Genomic DNA, 14,758 nt, shown 5'->3' with positions numbered 1-14,758 from the left:
GGAAGCATCTTTTGGATTCCAAGGAGGCGGACAGAGATAAAAAGGCTGTATGAGGCGAGATTTGGAAAATAGGCAGGAAGGAGTTAGAGCTCAGTTCTGGAGTCAGCCAGACTTGGGTTCAAATGCAGACTGACTAACCACCTGGGTGATCTCCCGCAGTAACTTAGCCTCTTTGATAGGCCAACAGTATAGGCTCTAGTCTAGAGTGAGGCCAGTAGAGTTTTCATCCTGACTCGGTGATCTTAGGCAAGTAATTTAACCTCCCTGTGCCTCACTTTTCTCCTCTGTGAAATGTAAAGAACACCCACCTTCTAAGGTGTCATAGGACTTGGAATAGTTAAAGTGCTTAAAACAGCGCCTGGGACATTGGCAATCACTCAACACATGTTAGCTATTATTGTTATTACCTCTGGAGTTTTTCTCCAAATGTAGCAGCAAGAAACTTTTAGCTAACATATACATTTTTTATTTGGATAGTTATAAATTTATTTTCAAGTGTATTAAAATATGTGACTAGCACATCAAAGCTGTGGTTTTGCTAATGTTATTGCTTAGGGCAAGGCTATGTAGAAAAAGGGAATCAATTTAAAGTTAATTTAAAGAATAAGGAAAGTTAGTAAAGTAAAATAAAAGTCAATTAAAAATATAATATTGGTGGACTGTGGAAGAAAATCATGCAGGCAAGACTTGAATGGCTGAAAATTCTGGGAAATAATCTATAATGCTATGTTCCCTTCTGCTAAAAACAACAACAAACAAACAAAAACCAACCCCTGCCAAAACCGGTTTGGCTCAGTGGATAGAGCGTCGGCCTACGGACTGAAAGGTCCCAGGTTCGATTCCGGTCAAGGGCATGTACCTTGGTTGCGGGCACATCCCCAGTAGGGAGTGTGCAGGAGGCAGCTGATCGATGTCTCTCTCATCGATGTTTCTAACTTTCTCTCCCTCTCCCTTCCTCTCTCTAAAAAAATAAAATAAAATAAAATAAATCAATAAAATATATTAACAAAAAAAACCCAAAAACCAACCCCTAAGGCATATGGGTGGAGAAAGCAGGCTGGGAAAATGACAGATCAAGACCCTATCAAAACTTTGCCTCTTCGTTGGCCTGCAGACCAAAGCGTCCCGGGTTCGATTCAGGTCATGGCACGACCTCGGTTGCAGGCTCCTCCGTGGCCAGGGCCCTGGTCAGGGCCAGTATAGGAGGCAACCAATCCATGTGCTTCTCTCACATGGATGTTTCTCTCTGTCTTTTCCTTTCTCTTCCACTCTCTCTAAAAGATCAATGGAAAAATATCCTCGGGTGAGGATTAGCAAAAAAGCAAACAAACAACAAAACAAAAAAACAAACAAAAAAACTTTGCCTCTTCTCCCTCCCTCCACCCATCCCCCGCTCTCCCCGCGTAATCACTGCTCTTCCCTTTCTTGTGAAGTCCAAAGGAGAGCCCAGGCAAGCGATGCCCAAGGCCCTGATGAATTCTGAGCCCCAAGGCATTGTGGATTGGGGGAGCTCAGGGGAGGGAGGCTGAATTGAAAGGCCCAGCTCTGGAAACCGAAAGGCAACTCCCCAGCTTCACTCTCCCGTGGCGTTCAGGGCGATTCGGGCCTCTCTGATTTTCTTTGGATCACTGGGTCAATCAGTCAGCCAATGCCTCAGGAGAAGTTTAATTAAGCTCAGATCGCGGGCGCGGGCTGCCAAAGGTCTCCCTGCCCGCCTTGTCCCCAGCACACTCTTGCAAAGCCTCTCCCCACGCCCCGCCCGGTCCCGCCCCACAGGCTCGCAGCCCGCGCATGCGCGTCGGCAGGACGCCCAGCACCCCGCAGCAGGCTGGGCTCCCAGAACGGCGTTGCAAACTGTTGCATCAGACAGCAAGCAGCCAGCCGGGCCGCCAGGGTTTCTAGGAAGATAGGAAGGGTTTGAGATCCTCTGTGGTCTCTTGGGGACGCTGGCTGTCACTCACGGTGTTTGCACGCTGGTAACACAAGCCCCTGAAATCTCAAGCTTGCGCCAAGTCGCCAGTCAGGCCAGTCAGGCGAGGGCCTTAGCCACAGGTGAAATTCGCTGAACTCCTTTGCTCCAGCCCCACCCATGGCCCCAGGCTGGACCAACTGAGCTGAACTCGGTCGGCTTTATTAATAGCATGGGCCCTGAAGGAATGAGCTGGGTTTGATTTCTCTTCCCAAGTACAAGAATGCCCCTGAGGAATTTCTCACTCCGTGGAAGTGCAGAACTAATTCCCCCAGACAAGTGCTCTTGCCGGTTCCCCAAAGGGCTTGGAAAGATCCCAGCAGGAAGGTTCAGGGGTTTCCAGTTCTCTTCACCCCAGCAGCCGGACACGCAGACACTGACCACCACGAACCTCTTGGTGGGCGGACCCGCTTCTTCCACAGATAGGCGTTCTTTTTGGCATATCTCAGGCCCCCATGTTTTGAAGGCTTTGGACATCAGCCAGAGAATGCACTACCAGAAACCTATGCAGACACCACACATATACAATGAGTTCTCTAGATTCAAATGGTTCTGCAACTCAGGGAGGGACAAGTCCTTCTTTCTCTCCGCCATTCTGGTCTCGGAGCCACTGCCTTCCTGAAGAGGAGAGAAAATAGTGCTGGATCTAGAAGGATGGGGCAGTCTTAGGGGTGGGATATTGAAGAAGAATAAGAATACTGATTTGGAATCTACCTTCTAAAGGGATTTCCAGGGACATAGTCTGAATTCTATGGTCCAATCCTTTATTTATTTATTTATTTATTTATTTATTTATTTATTTATTTATTTGGAATGGGTCAAGACCAAGGTGATTTAGTTATTAATAGAGTTTCCCAAAAGACAAACACTGGCCATTTACCTGAGGCCTTCTGTTTTTTCTAGGGTGTTGATGGTAAAAATCTATTTCATTTGAAGAATCTTGAAAGCCTAGTGTTTTTCCTTCCCCTCATTATTATGAATCACTCATTCCCAAGATTCAATTTAAAAAATGACCTGAAAACTCATAAGCATTATCTGACACGTCCCTTTATCAGATAGTCACTGTCTGTTTAAGCCAACAATTTCCTTTGACCAGTGGGGTATTATGCCACTATGAGATTTTTTTTTTATTGTAATAGATGCTTCACAAATATGTCCCAAACTGTTTCTGTCATCAACAGTGATCTTGTGAACTGAAGGCGTGACTAGGAAGGATGAAAAGGATTGTGGACAAGTGCTGCAGTATTTCCAGATACATCAGAGCCCAGAACTTCTGCCAAATGGGTGTCAGCAAGGTGCTCTATAGGGTCAGGGGGCTGCCAGGAGCTGATAAAATGTCAGGTATGTATGTGAAATACTTCACACCTGGGGAAGCAAGTCTTTCAGTATTGCGGGGCCTCGGCAGGCGTGAAAGTTGGAGCTCTGGGGTCAGGAGCCAGGTAGGAATGGGAGAAAGTGAGCTCAAAGCCCATGTCAGAGTCTCTGCTGTACCCTCAGCACCTACAGATAGTGGGCTCTTGATGCATGTTTATAGAATAAATGCATTGAAAAAAAAATGAGGGAAGGGGCAGAGAGAGAAAAGATCAAAGAAGTCCAAGGATTGTATAAGAGGCAGGCTGGGATGTTCAGAGCGCTCTTGTAGGGGGTAAGAGAAGAATCCTCCTAGTTCAAAGACCTAGGGCAAGGGATTGAGAACTGTTAAGGGATACGTCGCCCGCGGCCCCTTCTGCTTGGTTTCCTTGTTTGGAAAGGCCTCCAGTTGGTGATTCCAGAGTGTGCAGTCGCTCTGTGTAACCAAGCCTGATGACATCATCAACGATTGCCTCACCTTGACTGGATTCCCAGAGCAAACTTCTGGAAAAGTGAGGGGTCTGAGGGAGGGTGTGCATCTGAGATCCAGAGGACAGGAGAATCCCCCAGAAGCCTCACTTTAAAACCATAAGCAAAGCGGTGGCCCAGATGGTTGGATGATGCAGGCATAGATGAAACGTGTGATTTGTTTTCCACATTTATTGGGCACTCAGAGATTCTAGACACTATACTGAGCCCAAACCCAGACAAAGCTCCTGTTCTAAGAGCTTATGATCTAAATTCCTTGTGGAAAGTCTGTCTTTGAAATGTTTAAGGCACCTCATTTGATCCGCATTTCCACTTCAAGTCATGTACCTCCTTCCTGAGAAACCCACCGCATTTGAAGTTTGTAGCTGGCCTTCCTTCTGTTTTTACTATTTACGTGCCAATTTAAAGGGTGGAGAGAGCCACATTAGTTTTAAAATAAAACACAAATAGCAGAATGAGGTTTGGTTAAAGTAAAAACCGCAGAAGGGATTTTTTTTTTTCCCCTCTCATACTTTTCAGATTTTCCTAGAACCACCTTTATTTTCTCAGAGCCCAGACATAGAAAGTGAGTGGGCCTCTCCGGATGCTCTTCCAAGAGAAAGCTAAAGCCTCCTGCCTGTGCTCTCATGGCACCTTTAGGTTTTGTTTTTCTTCTTAGACAACTGAGTCCCAAGTGGGGGCTCAGAAAACAACGGGAGCCCCTAATTCACATGTGGTGTTTCTCAAGCATTCAGAGTAGATTTGGGTTTGTTTTTGCATGGTTTATACCTTACCTCTTCCGTTCAGTTGCATCAGCCTGTACATTCTGGGGACATGGGGACATGGTTTGAACGTCAGATCCCCCTAGAGGGTTCCCAGCATTGCCATTTTCCAGTTGTGTGACCTTATCGGTCAAGTGAGAATAATGATGCACACCTCTCATGCCTGCAGGGAGGATTAAGGTCTCAAGGCACAGGAAGGACAGCACAAAAGGAGCGCTTAACACGTTGCAGCTGTGTCGAAAATAGATCTTTTCATCTATTTGCTCCTTCCTTAACCACCTCCTCCTCCTATTTTGAAGAAGGAAAGAAAGTTAGTTATCTACTCCAAGTGGTTGATTTATCCCCATTTTATGTCAACAAAGGGCCCATGAGGAGAGAGACAGCCCAAACTTTCAAGCACCTGAGCCTTTAAATAGGGTGGATCAGTATTCTTTGCCTCTCAGCAAGAGGTGACTACACCAGCAGTGTAGGGACTAGGGAAACCTCGAAGGCCAATGGTGGGGTGGCCGGAGCTCAGGAGATAGGCAAGAGTGGTCGGGAAACAGGCCCAGAGCTGAGGTGAGGGGCCAGAGGGGTGCCAGCCACCAAAACAAACAAACAAACAAACAAACAAACAAACAAACAAATCCCACCGGCTTTGGGGCTTCCGAGTTCACTGGTCTGCAGGTCGAACCTGCCAGTCCAGGGGCCTGGTGCCTTGGGACCCGAGGCGCGTGCGGCAGCGCCCTCTGCCGGCCGCGATGGACTAAACGTCAAAGCCGCGCCAGCCCCACCGCCCTGCAGGTGGGACCCGGGATCCCTGCGGCTGCCTCCGCCTCCGCTCCATCCTTTGCCAGGACCCCGCTGCCTGGTCTCCGACAGGATTTCGGGAGACGAGTCCCTTTCCGACGCCTGCGGGCTGAGCAGAGATGATGCGATGCTCAGAAATAATGGACTCACCCGGGGATCGGAGGCCGCGGGAACCCACCCAACCTCCGAGGAGGCTGCGCCTCTTGGGGTTCAGGGGCCAAAGCCCGCTGGGCTGTCGGAGGCGGTTTGAAAAGTGTCGTCGTCTATAGCCAAGACGGGTTCTGCCGACAGAGAGGAGCCCTGGGTTCGCTTTCTGCCCCATCCACTTCCAGCTAGGTGACCTTGGGCAAGGTACCTACTCAAATTTCCGCGTGCCTTGGCCTCCTCATCTTTAAGATGAAGAGAATGATCGCGGCGTGGCGGACTGACCTTAGGAGTCATGGGATCAGACAGCCTGGGGTGGGATTCTGGCGCCGACATCAGCTGGCTGTGTGCTCGCGGCAAGTTCCTTAACCTCTCTGTGCCCCCGTTTCCTGCCCAATAGGATGACAGCGGTACTCACCTTGGAGGGTTGTTGCCTGTAAAGCGCTCAACGCCGTGCCTGGCACACAGCAAGCGCTCAGTGAAAGGCGGCTAGTATGGTGGCTGTCCTTATTACTGTTCTTAAGTCCGCTGAGCACACGAGCAGCAAACTCTAGCGGGCGGCATTGATTTGTCTCTTTCTTGGGTCCTGCTCTTTCTTTCTGGGCATTGTTACAATCTTTCACCGTGCGCTCGCGTCCTTATCAGTTGCCGAAGGACAGCCGCCTTCCCGGGTTTGGGAGAATCGAGGTTCCCTTGGAGGAGGGCCAGGGACGTGGTCGCGGGCTGCAAGGACCAGGACCTCCCCGGAGGACGCCCGCGCCTCGCGTGCCTCCATTAGCGGCGTCAGAGCCGCAGTGACGTCGCCCGGTCCGCGGGAGGTCGGGAGGCGCGGCCTGGAGTGGCGGGGAGTCTGGGGGGGCGGGCATGGCCGGGGTGGCCCTGCGGTCCCCGGCGGCTGCAGCCGGGGCAGCCGGAGGAGCGCGGGGAGGCCGCGGTCTAGGCCGGCGCTGCAGTGCCTGCCAGAGCCGGGTGCGCTCGGGCTCCGCCTGCAGCCCGGCAGGGAAGCCCGAGATGCCACGCCTTCCCCGGTGCCCTCTGCGGCGGGACGCGGGGCTAACCTCCCGGCGGCCACTCCGCGTCTGCGCGCTCCTTCCCCTCCGGTTCTTCTCTCCGCCAGACTTGCCCCAATGCCATCACGGATGATCCCCCGGCGACCTGCTCAGCGTCTCCTTCCTCTCCCCTCCCCTCCCCTCCCCTCCCGGACCAGCTCATTTGCTGTGAGTGGTTAATAACCACCCACAGGAGGCGCCTCCCACACCCAGCTTTCCCTCCGCACCCCCCGGCACGCCCATCCCATTGCTTGCCGGACAGTTCCACTTGGCTTGCCCCGCACGAACCTCTGACTTGCCGCGTCTTGCCCCTATTATAGTCCATCTCAGAGATGGCGCTGCCACCCACCCCGTCGTCCTAGAAGCCTCCTCGCCTTCCCTCCTAAATACGTCCCCAGGCACGCTCCATGCTTCATCCTAATTCCAGCCTGGGTTAGGCTATTAGCATTCCGCTCAAAGATCTCCTTGTCTGCACTTGCTACCTCCTTCACATCCACTCGCCGCGCTGCTGGAGCGAGCCACCTACCATCCATGTCTGACTATACCTCTCCCAGCTTAAGGCTGCGCTGATGCCAAGCCCTCTCTGTCTTGGGCACGCTGGCCTGCCATTTTCCCCATCTAACACCTCTAGAGTTGGGACCAAGAATTTGAAGGTTGTCAATGTATTTATCGCAGTTGGGCCCTACCCAGGGAATTTGCATCTCACTCCCCCTCCTCCCCTAATTGGCTGCTTCTTACTCATTCTCCAAAGCTCAGGAGGTGAGTCATCTCTTTCAGAATGCCGTCCTTATTCCACTATCTGGCTGAGGGGAAGTGTCTCTGGGCCCCAATACTTACCACCCCCGCTGCTTTCATCATACTGGGGATAAAGACCTGACCCTTCAAGATGGCCTGGGAGGCCCTGCATGCTCTGTGCACCACCTTCCCCCACCCCCACCTCCAGCCCCGTCCTCCCTCTGCTCCCATCACACGGAGGGTCTCACTTCCTAGTCTCTTTGTTCATTCACCCTCCCACCTCAGGGTCTTCGCAAGCCTGTTCTTTCTGCCTGGTACACCTTTTGCCCTTCCTTACCTGCTCAATGTTTGCTCTCATCCCAAGTAAGCACCATTTTCTCAGGGACACCTTCTCTGAACCCTCTCCCACCCCAACCCCGATTCAGTCAAATCCTCCTTTGATAGGTCAAAGCATATAAAAAACTAGAGAATAATGTCAACATCTTTTTCTTCTCTGCCCCTCCTCTACCACCCCCTCCGCCCTTTGTCAAAGCTTAACATTTGCTAATTTTTCTTCAAATATTTTCTTTAACACACACACACACACACACACACACACACACACACACACACACACCCCTAACACACACACATTTTTATTGACTTCAGAGAGGAAGGGAGAGAAAGAAGGAGATGGAAACATCAATGATGAGAGAGAATCACTGATCGGCTACCTCCTGGACACCCCCTACTGAGAATTGAGCCCACAACCCCTGCATGTGCCCCGACAGAGAATCGAACCGTGACCTCCTGGTTCATAGGTCTATGCTCAACCACTGAGCCACGCTGGCTGGGCCAAATCTTTTCTTAAGGACATAAAACTTTACAAATCCAGGTGGAGCCCTCTGAACCTAAGGTACCCACTCTCCTGCATTTGGGGTTTATCATTCCCATGCATGTTTTTGAATTTTTACTACATGTATTTCTGCCTATAAACACTTTAGAGAATTGTTTGGCATGTTTGTAAACTGAAGAAATGGCATTATATTGATTATATTATTGTGCCGCTTGCTTTCTTCACTCAGCATTATGATTTTGAAATGTACTCTTACGGTTACATGTAGTTCTAGATCATGTTCACCTAATTTTACTTACCTGTCTCCTTCTGGAGGACATTCAGCTTATTTTCAAATTAGTTTGTTCTTGGGGACAGTGCTACAATTAATATTTTTTATCCCTTCCCCTTGTATGAAAATGAGCCATCTGGGTAGATACTTGGGTGTGGAATTGCTGAGTTCAGGTCATTCAAATTAACAGCTTCACTAAGCATGACTGAGCAGTTTTTCAAAGTGGTAGGACCAGTTTACTCTTCGAGAGCAATATATGAGTTCCCATGGTTGGCATCCTCAGCAACACTTGGTAATGTCAGACTTTAATTTTTTTTGCCAAGCTGATGGGTGTGACATGGTAATCTCAATGCTTTAATTTGCAATTCCCTGTTTACAAGAGAGACTGAGGCCTGGCCGGTGTGGCTTAGTGGTTGAGCATCTGACCTATGAACCAGAAGGTCAGGGTTCAATTCCCAGTCAGGACACATGCCCAGGTTGCAGGCTCAATCCCCAGTGCGGGCTGTGCAGGAGGCAGCCGATCAATGATTCTCTCTTACCATTGATGTTTCTATCTTTCTCTCTTTCTTCCTTCCTCTCTGAAATCAATAAAAATATATTTTAAAAAAAGAGACTGGGTATACTTTCATTTGCTTATTGGCCATTTGCCTTCTGTCTTTTTAAAATTGCCCATTGATTTATCTGTCAGTGCTTCTACTGGATTATCTCTTATTAAGTGTAGGAGTTCTTTATGTATTCTGGATACTACTCCTTTGTCCGGCTGTAGCCCATCTGGTGTCTTTGACTCCACTGCAGCTTTAAATCTGTGTGATTATTTGATTAATGTCTGACCTTCCCACTAGACTACAAACTCCATGAGAAGAGGGACCATCCCTGGTAACGCATACAGTGTCTAACACACACCAGGACTCAATGAACACTTCTGGACTGAATTGTATTGACATCATTGTCTGTCTGTTTGTTTGTTTGTTTATTTATTTTTACTTATTTTTTTTTGCTGCAAAAAGCTTTATTGTTTCATTTGGTCCAATGCATGGGAGAGGGCTCCAGGGTGGTTAAAGAATGGCTAGTAGTTTCAGGGAAGAGGCTCAGGTAAAAGCCAGACCCCAGGGGAATGCAGAGGGCCCCTCAAAGGCCTCTGGGCTCCAAAGGCTCCTAGTTGTGCTTGAGGGTGAGCCTTTCCAAGAGGTACTCGCCCAGCCCAGCTGGGGGCCGGCAGCCTGCAGAGGTGAGTCAGGTGTCGCCCATCTTCTTGATGAGTTTCACCTCCTCACCCAGGAAGTGGTTCTCCAGGAAGTCACAGAGATGAGGTCTGTGCGGGTAGAACCCAGAGCGTGCAGCTCCAGAAGGGTCTGGTTCAGGTTTCTCTCCAAGGCCAGGGCGGCTTCCCTGGCGTCCTGAGTTTTGCCCACTCATCTTGGGGAGGCCTCAGCACGTCCTGGAAGAGAATGCGGCCATGGCGCTGGTTTTGCACCTTTAAGAGATGCTCAGCGCCCTGGCACTTCTCTGCCAACTCCCAGAGGAAGTGGCCTACACCCTCGAGAACCACATCATCCTGGTTGAAATAGAAGCCGAGAGAGAGGTAGGTGTAAGAGGCCCGCAGATGCAGGTTGGCCAGGTGGTTGACTGCAGCCTCCACCTCGGTGGAATAATCCTGACGAATTTGGGAGCTCATGGTTGTTCAGCAATAAGGAGTTAAGGTAGAAAAACAAAAACAAAACCAAAACAGTGTGTTGGCTGGTCCCAGAGTTGGTTCTGAAGATGGTGACTGGATGAGACGCAGGAGAGTGGCTGGAGCTGGAAGTAGGGGTGTCCCTGGGTCTGTTCCATCCAATCACTGTTGAAGCAAGAGACAGATCCGGGATCTTGGAGCGAACTGCGAGAGGCTATGGCCAGGCAGCTTCTTATTTATTTATTTAATTTATTTGTTTTGTTAATCCTCACCTGAATATATATTTTTTAAAATACATTTTTATTGATTTCAAAGAAGAAGGGAGAGAAAGAGAGAAACATCAATGATGAGAGAGAATCATTGATAGGCTGCCTTCTGCACGCCCCCTACTGGGGATGGAGCCCACAACCCAGGCATGTGCCCTGATTTGGGAATCGAACTGTGACCTCCTGGTTCATAGGTCTACACTCAACCACGGAACCCACCAGCCAGGCCTGGGGATATTTTTCCATTGATTTTCAGAGAGAGTGGGAGGGAGGGAGAGAGACCGAGGGAGAGAAACACCGATGTGAGAGAGACACATCAATTGGTTGCCTCCCATATGCACCCTGACCAGGGCCAGGGATGGTGCTTACGACCTAGGCATGAGCCCTTGACCAGAATCAAACCCAGGACCCTTCAGTCCTCAGGCCAATGCTCCACCCACTAAGCCAAACCGGCTAGAGCATCATTTGTCTTAAATGCTCAGAACTCACCCTCAATGACCCACAAGGCGATAAGCTCCTTGAGACCAGGAATCTGGAGCTATCATTTTGTATCTCCATCTTTTTATCTATCACAACACAACACCTCTGGCACAGAGTATATATCCAGTCATTTTTGTTTAATTAATTTCCTTTGGGCTATCTCTTTCTTTCTTCTCTTCTCAACCCATCTTATATCTCTAAGCCCAGTTATATTACCTATAAAGTGAATGAATACTAGAAGCCTCCTCGGCTATTTAGTAGAATCACACAATATAATGTATGTAAGTAAGTAGAGCAGTACTTAGCACACAGTTGGCGCTCAATAAGTGGTGGCTTTTGTTATTCCCACAACCATCATTTTGGTGACTAAAGATACTCGCTGTTTAATTTTAACAGACAAAGTTCTTTCAGACAGAGAATAAAAGTGAAATTTCAAAAGATCTGGTGAGCAGGGTTTTTTTTTTTTTTTACACCTTTATTGGCATTTGACCCACTACATACGCCTCAGTCCCAACACGATCTCTCAAAAGCATCAAATCTCATTCTTCTCCTTTTCTTTTTTAAATTCCAGACATATCAAAGGCACACGAACCATACATAGAATTCAAACCTTTAAGTGGAAGCACATAAAGGCCAGTTCTGTGTCTCTGGCCAGAAGTCAGAGAGCAGAAAGGAGTTCTGTCGGTGATACCGGGTGGGAGCTGGTGGCTGCAGCCGGGGACAAAAGCGGAATTCTTACATCTGTTCCTTACATCTGCCATCGATTGTGTGACCTCTGCTCTATTTATAAAATGAAGATAATAATTCTTGCTTTTTCTGGAGGTTGAACTTCATTAGTTACTCACTCTTAAATGCTTTGAGATTCTCAACATGAAAGGCAGGGTGGCCTTATTTAAACAGCTCTCCCCATCGGTAAGTGGCCCAGCAACATCTGTCCGTGTAACGCAGGAATCTGATCCCCATTTTGTCATCAAGTGAGGCCAGGAAGGGGGATTTGTCCACCCGGAATTGTAAGTTGCCATCAGACAGGGAGACCCCCTTCATCTCTGGCTTCAGGTGTGCAAGAATGAGAAATCTCAGGGCAGCCTGTTTCATCAACATGGAACACTATCCAGAGGCCCCTCAGGTCCAGGGTGTCATCTCCGCCCCAGGACAGAGGGTGGCTGCATGGTGCCCACCGCAGTGTGAGCCCGCCGGAGAGAACAGAGCCACAGCGAGGGACTGCTGGACGCCGCCTCTCCCAGGAGCCCCCAAAGGACCTGGGGGGAGTGTAAGAATCCGCGGCCCCTCTGCGGGCTGACCTCCTCCACTCAGAGGACTAAGATCACTGGGTGACGGCTCCGTGTAGCAGTGGCCCAGAGTTAAGCTGGCCCTCCTGCGGCCGTGGGAACCAGCAGGAACACGATGGAGGAGAGAACCCTGGAGCCAGGAGACCAGGCTTTCAAATCCAGTCGCAAAACACACCCGCTGTGCACCTTGGTCACTAGACCTCTCTGAGCCTCAGAGCTTCAGCTGTGGGTGGGTCCATAACACCAGCCGGTGAGGGTTGGTAGGAAGGTTAAGCACGAAGAGGCCTGTGACAGGGTGCCCCTCGTGGAAGGGGTTCAGTCACTACTCACTACCCAGATGAAAACACGCAACGCTCTAGGACCCAGCAGAGCCCACCCCACTGACTTTTTAAAGCAATTTTCTTTCTCTGTATCCTTAAAGCAACACTTGTACATGGAAGAGGATGCCGTGGAAAACAAGCCTCTGTCATTGGAATCTAGCCTCACCCGCTTCCTTCCCTGGGTGGCAGCAAATATTCCCAGGTTCTGGTGTGTCTTTCAGAGATATTCTGTGCGTGTTTAAGGATCCACGTGGATTTTAAACTGTGCCTTCTTTTTACACAGATGACTTGCTATATACACTCCAACTACATTTTGCAATTTTTTTCCCACTAAACAATGTGTCTTGAAACAAATTCTCTATCAGTATATAGAGGTGGCCCCATTCTTTGAAAGGCTGTATATCATTACGTTGCATTGATTTAGCTAGTTCTCTGTGAATAGACGTTTAGGTTTGTATTAGTTTTCTATGGCTGCTGTAACAAATTACTACAAACGCAGTGACTGAAAACAACACAAATTACTTCACAGTTCAGAAGTCCGCAGTGGGTCTGGATGAGCTAAAATCAAGGCGTGGGCAGGATTCCTTCCTTTGGAGACGGGGTTTCCTGGCCTTGCTAGCTTCCAGACACCACCCGAATTTCTTGGCTTGTGTCCCCTTCCCTCATCTTCAGAGCCAGCAACTGTAGATTGAGTTTTTCTCAAACCACATCATTCTGACCGACTCTCCTTTTCTGCTCCCGTCTTTCACTTTTAAGGACCCTTGTGATTACATTGAGGGACTGGGATAATCTAGGATAATCTCCCCCTTTTAAGGTCAGCTGTTGAGCAATCTTAATCCCATCTGCAACTTTAATTCCCCCTTGCCTTGCATAGCCACAGGTTCTAGGGATTAGGTTGTGGTCCTTTTGGGGGGGCTATTATTCTGACTTTTGCTATTATAAACAGAATTCATAAATATCCTTGTATAAATGTTATTTCCTGTGAGTATATATCCTATATAATAAAAGTCCAGCAACCGAACCTGTGGAACGACCAAAACTATCAGAGACCAGGGCGATCAGGCAGGCAGGCAGAGGCTTAGGGGTGATCAGGCAGGCAGGTGAGCGGTTAGGAGCCAGCAGTCCCAGATTGTGAGAGGGATGTCCAACTGCCATTTTATGCCCAGTCTGCGCGGGATCAGGCTTAAACTGCCAGTTGGACATCCCCCAAAGGTTCCGGATTGTGAGAGGGTGCAGGCCAGGCTGAGGGACCCCCTTCCATGCACGAATTTCGTGCATCAGGCCTCTAGTGTAAGATAAAGTCTGAGAAGTGGACTGTCTATGTAAAAGGGCACGTGTTTTAAGATTTTTGGAAGGTATTATCAAATTTGGCTTCAAAAGGATTATGCCAATTTACGCACCTATCACCAATGTATTAGTGCAAGTTTTAAAAAAGTCAGTGGCCTTAATTTTTTTAGAGCAGTTTTAGATTTACAGAAATTGATTGGAAGCACAGTTTCCACAGACCTCCCCTCCCCCACACAGTTCCCCTATTATTTACATGTTGTATTAATGTGGCACATTTGTTACAATTGATGAATCAATGTTGAAATATTATTATTAACTAAAGTCAACCGTTTAAATTAGGTTTTCTTCTTAGTGTTGTACATTCTATGGGTTTTCACAAATGTGTAGTGACTCATATCCACCATTATAGTGTCATACAGAATAGTCTCATTGCCCTAAAAATCCTCTGTGCTCTGCCAATTTCTTCCCTCTCCCCCGACCTTGAACCCCTAGCAAACACTGATATTTTTACTGTCTCCATAGTTTTGCCTTTTCCAGAATGTCATAGTGTTGGAATCATATAGCAGATAGCTTTCTCAGATTGGCTTTTCTCACCTAGCAATATAACCGGGCATGTTTTTTCATGGCTTGACTAGAGGCCCAGTGCATGATTAAATCATGCACGTGTAGGGTCCCCTAGGCCTAACCTGCCATCCAGGCCATATCCACTGCCCCGCAAAGCCTAGCACGCTCCTCGGACACTGCTAGCAGCCTGCTCCCCGCTTTTGATGGCAGGGGGTCCGCTGGTGCTGGAGCGGACAGCCAGCTCCCCCGCTTTTGCTCCCTGCTTTTGATGGTCCGCAGCAGGACGTGGGCTCGCTGCCCCTGAGGTCCCTTCTGTGCTGCAGCACAGCCATGGCGCAGATGCTGGCGACGCGAGCTCAGCGTCCTGCCGGCCCAATCGGCCACCCCAGCCACCCCAAGTCCCGCCCCCTGTGCCTCCTGCTGGCCCAATCGTGGGTGTAGTGGAGTGATGGTAATTTACATATTACCCTTTTATTATGTAGGATAGC

General features: G+C 49.0%; 1 pseudogene across 1 annotated transcript; it reads right to left on the bottom strand.

Annotated features, from left to right (window-relative positions):
• Positions 1 to 9,520: 9,520 nt before the first annotated feature.
• LOC307110329 (ferritin light chain-like) lies at positions 9,521 to 10,067 on the bottom strand (annotated as a pseudogene). Its single transcript has one exon. The product of its transcript is annotated as a ferritin light chain-like (transcript).
• Between the last annotated feature and the right edge of the window lie 4,691 nt (positions 10,068 to 14,758).

The sequence above is a fragment of the Cnephaeus nilssonii genome (genome assembly GCF_951640355.1).
Source record: "Cnephaeus nilssonii genome assembly, chromosome: 13".
NCBI classification, from domain to species: domain Eukaryota; kingdom Metazoa; phylum Chordata; class Mammalia; order Chiroptera; family Vespertilionidae; genus Cnephaeus; species Cnephaeus nilssonii.
This window is presented reverse-complemented; position numbering and strand designations above follow the sequence as displayed.